This window comes from Pundamilia nyererei, unplaced genomic scaffold (genome assembly GCF_000239375.1).
Source record: "Pundamilia nyererei isolate P.nyererei 1_Seehausen unplaced genomic scaffold, PunNye1.0 scaffold00090, whole genome shotgun sequence".
NCBI classification, from domain to species: Eukaryota; Metazoa; Chordata; class Actinopteri; order Cichliformes; family Cichlidae; genus Pundamilia; species Pundamilia nyererei.
This window is the reverse complement of record NW_005187491.1, coordinates 1,230,924-1,239,340: the sequence shown is the minus strand read 5'-3', so window position 1 is coordinate 1,239,340 and position 8,417 is coordinate 1,230,924. Positions and strand designations below refer to the sequence as shown.

The 8,417-nt window shown below is 38.9% G+C and overlaps 1 protein-coding gene across 1 annotated transcript in view; it reads right to left on the bottom strand.

Moving 5' to 3' along the window:
* Positions 1 to 4,045, bottom strand: part of tmod4 (tropomodulin 4 (muscle)) — a 14,681-nt gene extending 10,636 nt beyond the window's left edge. Inside the window, exon 1 of the mRNA XM_005739214.2 lies at positions 3,872 to 4,045. The gene's annotated coding sequence lies outside the window, so the exon portion shown is untranslated. The remainder of the gene's footprint in view (positions 1 to 3,871) is intronic.
* Between the last annotated feature and the right edge of the window lie 4,372 nt (positions 4,046 to 8,417).

The window sequence follows — 8,417 nt, the reverse complement described above, 5'->3', positions numbered from 1 at the left end:
AGTCACCGATCAGGTTACATTTTATTAGAAAGGGCAGACAGACACACACAAACACACAAATACGCATACACATACAGGACAAAACAATGACATACATCAATTTCACAGACCTAACCTAACCAAAAGCCATGTTTCTACCCATAAAATTTCAAATCTTTATTGTGGGGATTTCTTTTCATGCCCACAGTAAAGTCTAGTCCCCACACATAATGTGACTGTGTAATACTGAGTACTGTGTATACACATATGTGTGAATTCAGAGTTTTTTAAACAAAATATAGGCCATTAAATTATATTGTACCCCACAAAATAACATGTACTAAAGTATATCTTTATTTTCATCAACACTGCGTGCCTCTAATGTGTAAAGCCAGGGACGCAAACACTGGATCGCATAAACCAGTGTTGAGGAAGATAGAGGAGATTTAAAAGATGCAGCTTACAGGACAAGGTGAGGCATCAATCTACTTAGACTCACTTTTTACCACGGATGAAAGGTTTTACCAGTCTCTTGACAGTAAAGCTCCCCCAGCTCTTTAAAGTAGACTCATAGCTATAAAAAAAAAACACTAAATATCAGTCAGCTACAGAGTCATTCATCTTTTGCTGGACCATCATGTCACAGATGCAGACAAAAATGCTTTAATGTGACTTCAGATCAATAAAAGTCATTACAGTGAACTCCTTTTTTAAAATGCCTTTTTTTTTCACAGAACACTATCTGGTAATCTGTCAAATCAAATCAATAAATTGGTAAATTTAAAGACGCATTGTGGGGCTTTTTTCTATGATCAAAAGAAAACTAATGATGTAATCTGCAATGCCTGATAAATGTCATTTTTTACCTATTCATATATATTTATGTTAGTCTGACTCATGCATTTGAAGCAGACAGTGTAATAAATCCAAAACATTGTGACATGAAAAAAATGAGGCTAACTAGATCATTCATTTTTCCCTTTTTTTTAAAGTGGTTTCTGGCCAAACTCAGCTCATGTGATTTGCCTGCTGTCAAGCCTTTGAGCCTTACTTATTGATGAGCTAAATACATGGCTGTTCTGACCAGCTGAGAGTGAGGGCTCAGACAACTGGATACCAACAGCCTGCCAGTGCCGAAGAACATATTTTCTTAACTTATAGAGGCTTGAAGGGTCACATAATCACAAAGGGAAGATAGATTAGGGGGAAAATGACAAATCAGAAAGCTAACCTTCAAAGTATCAAAAGGCAAAACTACCACTGAGACATGAAAACTACAAAACAGAGTCAAAACTTTACAATTTTGAGGGAATTGCTTGCTGTCAGCTTTGGTAGACTATAGAAAATAGCACTCTGGTAAACTAGCAGTCTGATCAAATGATGTGTTTTGACACATTCCAGGAAGCCCCTGTCCACATTGGAAACAGATGGTGTATTTGTGCATATGCATCTGTCTCCAGCAGTCCCAGCAGGGTTTCTGCATGATAGAAAGCAAAGTGGGTGTGGAGCAGTGCAACGACCGTCACCTGCCGCTGCCAGCTGGCTCTGGACCGTTCTTTTTCCAGTTAAAATCTCAACCACGTCCTGCACCTGCAGCTGCTCTAGTTATAGGAGTCGTGATCTCAGCTAAGCCTGGCTATAAATGTACAGCTACATGTTATTGATGTTTCATTGAAATACAGTTTTGTTTTTAACCTTTAGTGAGATCACAAAAGTCCAATGGGTCATATTTTTTCTGCTTTGATCTGAAAAAGTTGTTTTTTTTCAAATTCAGATAAATTTGATTCTTTGTTTCAGATAAGACTGTGTCATTTTACGTAAACCTTAAACCGTCTCTTGAGATAAGTACTGCTTTTGTAAGCAGCATTCAATCCAGGTCCCTTTTAACCCATTGCTTTGACTCTTTTGTATAAACTGTTTTTGCATCAAGTAATTCTACCTCCTAAAAATTAAAACTAGAAACTAAATGTTATTTTAGCTGTGAATCAAAGACTGTCGCTATTGATGTATCCCCCACTCTCCTTTGATTAGATCACACCTATGCAGGCCAACTTCATATAACTTGCTCAAAGGGAGCAAAAGTCCAGTCAGTCAGAATAACTGAGCTCACAGGGCAAATTTCAGCTAAGACTGATAAGCCCACGGAGTTTTCCTCAACAGGAACAGACGCCTGGTCTCCACTCCCCTTGATGACTGCACCTATTAAACCAGTGTTAAGCCAGTGTTACAGTTTCTGCATCTACAACTATGCCTGCTTGGGTCCAAGTGACATAAATTTGTTTTGATCACACAAACTTGTTTTAGCAGACACTACACTACACTGTGCACTGCTCAGGCACAATGTAGTGTCTCCAGGCATATGCCAAGAAGGCCTGAAAAAAGTGGAATAAGAACAACTGCTCATCCATGGTGTCTGCAGCTGTCAGTGTGTGTGTCTGCAACAGTTAAAATCCTGCCCTTACAAACCTTCCATCTCAAGCCATCTATTGAGTTTCTACAAGCATTTTCACAACTATGTTGTCTACAGCAGCTCCAGTATTGAGAGATTTCAATGCTTGAACTTCTGTGAAGTTATTTGAAGAAAAAAATGGGTGCAGCTTCATTTTGGAGCAACGATTGTTAGAGGTCTGAAGGATAGAAGCACTTATTGTGAATGCATTAAAACCATGACTCACTATAAGGTAACTTTTATCATCGTATAACTTTTATCATATTTAATTTAAATGCAAGGAGTTCTAATGAATACATGTCAAAGTACTGCATTTAAGCAGGCAGCAGGGCGAGTTACAGTGCATTTTACAAGTAAAAGACCATTACAAGCGTCTAGATTTCATAGTGACAAAGGTTACGCACTCATAAATGCTCCAAGATGATTTACACTCTGCTTCTGTGTCAGTGCATTATCTTTCCTGGAACATAAATAAACTTTAAAGGGATTCCAAATACTGTACTGCACTGTTTCCCTTGCTCTTTTGGTAGATCCAATTTTCTGTAACGTTAGCAGAAAAAGTTTTTTTTTTCTTTTTGCTCGTGAGCAGGCTAAGGCCTCGTTCTGCCACCGAGAGCTCAGAAGATTTGTCACCAACAGCGAACCATCTTCTCCACGTCTTACCGACCAAGTGTAACATTCCAAATCACCCTTCAGCTTAATTTTAGCTTCACAAGTCAGCTACTTACAGCTGTGTGAATCCTCCCCAGCTTGGGTTGCTCCGTGAGACCAAGTCAGAGCACCATTTTGAACACCCTAAGAACCACTTTGCTGGGGGGTTCCATTGAAGAAATTCATTTTTAAGACATACTGTGGCTTTCACTAACATTGTACCTGAGCCAAAAAACCCAAAAGGTCCCATCTACATAAAATGAAAGGTCCCTGCTTTTAATATAATTACACCATTCAATCCCAAAAAGACAATCTGACCTGGTGATAATAGTAAAACATCAGGCACTAATGGATGTTAAATGGAGAGGACGAGCAGGCCACGTGTAAACTTTAGCCTTTTCTGGTTTCCAAACTTTGCAGACTCCTGAGACAACATCTCCAAATCCCCGGTGACAAATTACTTACACAGTGATGGGCAGCCTACAAATTCCATACTGATAGATTCATTTAAGTGAATGTCTTTTAGATGCTATATCTGGGAGAAAAAAAACCCCCAAAAAACTCATTTCTGATTTATAGTTAAATCAACCACAAAAGCACAGAACTTTACAGAAACACCATATTTTTGGACAATACCATTTGTCTAGCACCTTTCTCCTATTTTACAAACACCTCATAGTGACACAACAGAGTGTGGATGAAGGAAAGCCCCACAAAGAGGCAAAGAGATGCCATTAAAACATGCCAGTAAAAACTCACTGAAACAGACACAGAGAGCAGCCTCACACCTACCTTCACCGAAGTGCAGTGCTGAAGCCCCTGGGCAAGGCAGAGCCTGCTGTCAGACAAACTTGTTTCTCTTTTTTCCCTCCTCTCACTCTCTCGACCCCCTATTTCTCTCCCCACCCCCCACCCCTCTCTCCTGTGTGTCAAGCTTCAGGGCTGCTATGCTGAGACCGGCATACTGACAGCACTTTGAGAAGTCAGCATTTTATTATTTTGGCTGTGTGACGGAGATGGTAGAGAGTCGTGTAGAAAGGGGGGCGAGAGAGAGAAAGAGAGAGACTGAAGTGGGGAATCAACCACATTCATCCTTCAATTAAAACTTAGCGGCGGGCAGAAGGAGGATGGCTGACATCTAGTGGTCAGAGCTGAGATGTACATCAAAACGGTAAAACTTCAAACCTTTTTTATTTCAGTAGGTGTTTTGGTTTTGTTTGATTATATTTTATTGTTTTTTACTTCATTTGGCAATTCATGTTCTTGAAGTTAAGTTTGCTTTTAATGAAATGTGGTATATAAATAAAACTGCCATTTCAATCAGAAATGAGATGACACACTCACATTAACAGCACCTTTATCACACTTTTGTCTGTTTTATCATTGCTTCATTGTAAATTTTTTGCTTTGATAGAGTGAAGAATTGTACTTCAGAAAGCATCATGTTGGCATCATTTGAGATCATTTTTTGTTTCAGCAATAGATGCTTCTCACATTTGTGCCATGAATTGGTTTTAGATGGTGTTGCTAACAAGTGGTAATGACGCTGAATGTGTTAGTGTTTTAGTGCAAACATTATATACATCATTTTATTTCTATTCATTTATTGCAATGACTTCAAATTGAACAAATAATAAAAGATTTGTACATAAGAAATGTTTTTAAAATAGTCAAAGTGTCACAAAATACACTTTTACACTACAATCAGATAGACCTTGAAAGTAGCAGGACCCTCTTTTGTCTACGGAAGTGCTTTAATTCTTCATAGCACAGATTCAACAGGTTGCTGTCTAAATCTATGACCTTGGTTCATATATACATATTGACATAATATAAAACATTTTTTCATGTTTTATTTTAATGTTTCACCAAATTCTGAATGTCACAGCAGAAATGTTCAGTTTTGTGTTCTTTATTAACAGGAGTGGTATCCTGTATTATTACTATGCATTATTATAATATATTGCTGCTCTAGTTCATTAGTTTTAAGGTACAGTTTGTGTGTTCAGATTTGCTCCTTACCTTAATTGTAACCAGTGGTTGTCTGAGTCACTGTTGAGCACTGTCCTGTTGACTTGAAGCAGTGTGGTCGTTCTCAGGTTGTCTTGACCATATCTACATGCACTGAGCTGTTTCCGTATGACTGTTTAGATTAACTGCATTTCCCAATAACTGTGTAACAGTGACCTTTGACTGCAGAATGGATTAAAGTGTTTTTTACTTTAGAATCAGTAGATGTGACGTATATATCTTTCGACCATTTAAGGCTTTTATCTTACACAGTTTTTGTTGTTGTTTTTATGTACAGCTAATATGTTCCATAAAAGCACAATGACTATGACGAGACTGTTGTTTGGTTACTTTCTAATCCAGTTTATGTTTTTTTTTTCATTCATTGTCTTGTCAATATGAAAAATGAATAATTATTGAAATAAAATGAAAATAATAATAATTCTTGGGACTGTCAAAAGAGTTTTTACTCCAGTGGCCCACAAATGTAATGCAACTTAAGAGAACAGCAGCCAATGTTCAGATTAAAGGGCTCCAGAAGGGCCTGCCTGGCGACACTGTCCCAGGCAGAGTAAATTGGACCCTTGATTTTTTACTAATAGGAGCTGCCAAATTTGCTCTTGGTCTGGCCTCTCACCCAGGATCAATTAGACTTGAGAGACCCTACCAGGGGTGAATTCCCCCCAACAACATACATTATATTGCCAAAAGTATTCACTGATCTAGCACCTTGGCATACAAAATGCTTCCACAAACATTTGTGAAAGATTGAGTCACTCTCAGGAGCTCAGTGAATTCCAGTGTGGTACCATGATAGGATGCTTCCTGTCTAACAAATATAATCATAAAATGTCCTCACTACTAAATATTCCACAGTGAGCTGGTTTGTAACAAAGTATTATAACAAAATGGAAGTGATAAGGGAACAACGGAAAGTTCGCCATGAAATGGTATTACCATGTAAAATTACAGAGTGGGATCAGCAGATGCTCAAGTGAACTTTCTGAAGCATCTGTCACTACAGACCTCCAACTTCATGTGACCTTCAGATTAGCTCAAGAATAGAGTGTAGAAAGCTTCATGAAAAAAGGTTTCCATGGCTCAAAAGCTGCATCCTAGTCTTGTATCACCAATCAAAATGCAAAGTGTCAGATGCAGTGGTGTAAAACACGATGTCACTGGACTTTAAAGCAGTGGAGACACGTTCTCTAGAGTGATGAATCAGACTTTTCCATCTGGCAATCTGATAGACAAGTCTGGGTTTGTCGGTTGCAGGAGAGCGGTACTTGTCTGACTGCATTGTGCCAAGTGAAACATTTCGTGGAAGGGAGATTATAGTATGGAGTTGTTTGTCAGGAGTTAGACTGGGCCCCTTAGTGTCAGTGGAAGGAACCCCTAATGCCATTTCATACAAAGGCATTTTGAATAATTTCATGCTCCCAGCTTTGTGCGAACAGCTTGGGGATGGCTCCTTCCTCTTCCAACATGACTGCGCACCAGTGCACAAAGCAAGGTCCATAAAGACGTGGCTGAGGGAGTCTGGTGTGGAAGAACTTGACTGGTCAGCACAGAGTCCTGACCTCAACCTAGTAGGAAAGCTATGAGATGAATTAGAGCGGAGACTGCGAACCAGGCCTTTTCACCCAACATCAGTGTCTGACCTCACAAATGCACTTCTGGAAGAATGGTAAAAGGAAAAAAAAATCCCATAAACATACTTTGGCAATATAGTGTAGCTCCTCAGATCACTGGAACACACAAATCCCTGAAACACAACAAGGCTTGGAACTTTATAAAAGAATAGAATGGCGTAAACAATGGATTCAATTCCAGTTTCATTTCAATAGTATTAATATAGCACCAAATCAAAAGTTGCCTCAAGGTGCTTTATATTGTAAGGTAAAGACCCTCCAATAATACACAGAACACAGATAAAACACTGGCAATCATATAAACTCCGCTGAGCAACTGCTTTGGTCACAGTTGGAAAGAAAAACCTCCAGTAGAACCAGGCTCAGGGCAGCCATCTGACGAAACCTGTTGGGGTGAAGGGAGGAAGACAGGCTAAAGAGCCAGAGATTAATAATAATAATAAACAAATGTGTGGGAAAAAAGTGACATCATGGGAATCCCCAAAGCAGGGGGTGATACGGTAACAGTACTATGACGTAATTAAGATAACTAAGACCCGATTGCTGCACATCATAACATCATTATTTACAATAATGCTTTGGATTTGTCATTTATGTAAAAACAACATGATAAAAACTCTCCCCTGGAGGGGAAATCACCAAAACCACTGTGATCTCCCTGTTTTCCCTGAAAAAACAAAACAAAAAAACCCTTTGGGAATTCCATCAAAAGAAGCTCATGGTTTCATTCCTTTACTATTTTTTTCTTAGTATTTTTGCTTTAATTTAGAGTCCATCATCTTACATGTGCAAGCTACAGATGTAAATTGTGCTCTTCACTGTAGATACATTTCACACCCCTTCTCTTTCACCACTAGATGGCATTGCAAATACAGCCCAGCACCTTTCGAGGGCTTGTGAAAAAGTCTTTAACACTTTTTTGTGTTTCTCTCTGTGATGCCTGCCAGGACTCGGCTTTTGGTGTTTAGGCAATAGCCTGTAATATGTGTCGATATATGAGAACAAACACTGTTTTAAAAAATGCATTTAAAAAGTCACGCAAAGAGCAGTTGTGAAGATACATGACTTTGTTATAAAGTTCTGCATTATGGTCAAGTACTTTGCAAAGTCATGATGGTAACTTTTTTCTGCACATCCATGCAGAGTCATCCCTATGACCAATCCTTAGTCGTTATAAAAGGAGTAACTCCAAGTTCTCTGTATTCCAAAGATGTCAGAAATTCCAACTGACTGCATTGCGCTCGCTTTAAAGATACCAATCATAGCAACAACAAGCACAGCATTAACTCAGCATCATCTATGACTGCAAACAAAAAAACACCTGAGTTCTCAAACTGTTTGTGTTCTGTTTTTTACCTTCAGTGTGCAGGTGTCTGTTTGATCTCGTGGTGTGATCTATTGCACCTGCAGCCTGTGTAAGCAAATAAAATGTGCTTTTGTCAAAAGGGTAAATTCACTCAAAACACAAAACTAGATGGGCTCCAGGTTACACTCAAAATATTATCCCTGGTTATTATTCTGACATGCCCTTTCAGGTTGTCTTGGTGTATAGCACAGGTTTGGACTTAACTGCATCAACACCAAACCAACACCAGTGGATGTGTTGCACTGGTCTGCTGTCCCAAACCTGATACTGGGCTTTTCTTTTTCATCTCATCCTTTTTATAGGGACTACA